This window comes from Capsicum annuum, chromosome 1, assembly GCF_002878395.1.
Source record: "Capsicum annuum cultivar UCD-10X-F1 chromosome 1, UCD10Xv1.1, whole genome shotgun sequence".
Taxonomy (NCBI): domain Eukaryota; kingdom Viridiplantae; phylum Streptophyta; class Magnoliopsida; order Solanales; family Solanaceae; genus Capsicum; species Capsicum annuum.
In genome coordinates this window covers 251,286,499-251,288,264 of record NC_061111.1, presented here as the reverse complement: position 1 = coordinate 251,288,264, position 1,766 = coordinate 251,286,499, and the positions used below count along the sequence as shown (strand labels likewise).

The following is a 1,766-nucleotide window of genomic DNA, read 5'->3' as shown; positions in this document are numbered from 1 at the left end:
TCTGTCGAGATATATAATTAGCTTTCGATAGATCAAACGAAGATACATTTTTTCCTTACAAAGATATATAATTAACTTTCAATATATTTTTTTTGATTTTTAATCTATCCAGATACATAATAGATTTAACGCTGATAAATATTTTTCTTATAAAACTATATAGTTAATTTTCAATATATTTTTATTGATTTTAAGCTTATCGATACATAGTTAACAGTTGATTTGTATTGTTAAAAGAAAAAAACCACTTAGTTCATTTTTAATCAAATCTTCACCATTGAAACTAGTCTACTCAAAACACAAATCATCAAACAAATAATCATTAAACCAATCGAACAAAGACAAAACCAAATCGAAACAATTTTCAGCTTCTCTTTTCCGAATTTTCTTCTTACATAATTCACCGATACACCGACAACCCCTTGTCTATAATTTCACAAAAACAACAACAAATTTTTCCCATTTTTTTTTTTGGGATTTTTTTTTGTATTTTTTTATATATAATTTTCTTGAAAAAAAGATTAGTTTTTATTGGTTTTTGGTTAATTTTGAGGTAATCCCATATAGTTGGGTACTTAATTTTGTACTTTGGTTGACTGTAATTGGAGTTTGAAGCTGACACAGTTCATCAGATTCAACAAATTTTGTATATTTTCATGGTAATTAAATTCACCATTTTATTGGTTGTTGTTGTTGTGTTTTAGCTTATTTTGTTTTAGTTTCATGTTGAATTTGTTGTTGTGTTAGATCATTTTTTATTAGTTTCGTGTTGAATTTGTTGTTGTGTTTTAGCTTATTTTTGTTTAGTTTCTTGTTGAATTTTTTCTTGTGTTTTAGCTTATTTTTGTTTTAGTTTCTTGTTGAATTTGTTGTTGTGTTTTAGCTTATTTTTGTTTTAGTTTTACGTTGAATTTGTTATTGGGTGTTTGTTCTTGTTAGTATAAGTGGATTCATCATTGAAAGTATGGTGTTTTTTCGAGTTGCATACCTCAACTATTATTTGTCCAAGCTTACTAGTTGAACTATCACACCTAAATTGTCAATTGTTTTTTTTGAAAAAAGATCAGTTTTTTGTTAATTTTGAGGTATACCCAAGTACTTAATTTTGTACTTTGATTGACTGTAATTGGATTTTGGGTGTTCTTGATAGGTTTTTTCTTGTTTCTATGTGGATTCTTTACCAAAAGTATCTCGATTTTTCGAGTTTCATACCTGAACCATCACCAATTATTTAGCTATAAATAACTCTATTATCAGTTGTTCTCTTTTCTTAGCTGTACAATGGTGATATTTGGGGTAGGAAAAGGGAACAATTTATAGTTGATGTGTATTTCGATAAATAGTTGGTGGCAGTTCAGGTAGGGGTAGGGGAAACTCGTACATTTGCTAGTTCAGGTATGAAGCTCGAAAAATTGAGATACTTTAGTTGTGTTTTTGACCATTAACTTAATTTTGTACTTTGGTTGACTGTAATTGGAGTTTGAAGCTGACCCTTGTTTTGTATATTTTCATGGTGATTAAATTTACCATTTTATTGTTTGTTGTTGTGTTTTAGCTTATTTTTGTTTTAGTTTCATGTTGAATTTGTTGTTGGGTGTTTTTTCTTGTTAGTATAGCTCTCTATATGTGGATTTATTGTTAAAAGTATGGTGTTTTTTCGAGTTTCCTACCTCAACTATCATTTGTCTAAGCTTCCTAGTTGAAGTATCACACCTAAATTGTCAATTGTTTTCTTAAAAAAAGATCAGTTTTTTTTTTTTTTTTTT

At 27.6% G+C, this 1,766-nt stretch overlaps 1 protein-coding gene across 4 annotated transcripts in view; it reads left to right on the top strand.

Annotated features, from left to right (window-relative positions):
* Positions 1-209: 209 nt before the first annotated feature.
* The window catches only part of LOC107850501 (bZIP transcription factor 16), an 18,209-nt gene continuing 16,652 nt past the window's right edge, over positions 210-1,766 (top strand). For 2 of the 4 annotated variants that reach the window (XM_047401624.1, XM_047401628.1), the window contains exon 1: positions 227-659. The gene's annotated coding sequence lies outside the window, so the exon portion shown is untranslated. Of the gene's footprint in view, positions 660-1,766 lie in introns of all 4 variants that reach the window. The other 2 variants (XM_016695098.2, XM_016695092.2) reach the window with 2 other exon arrangements.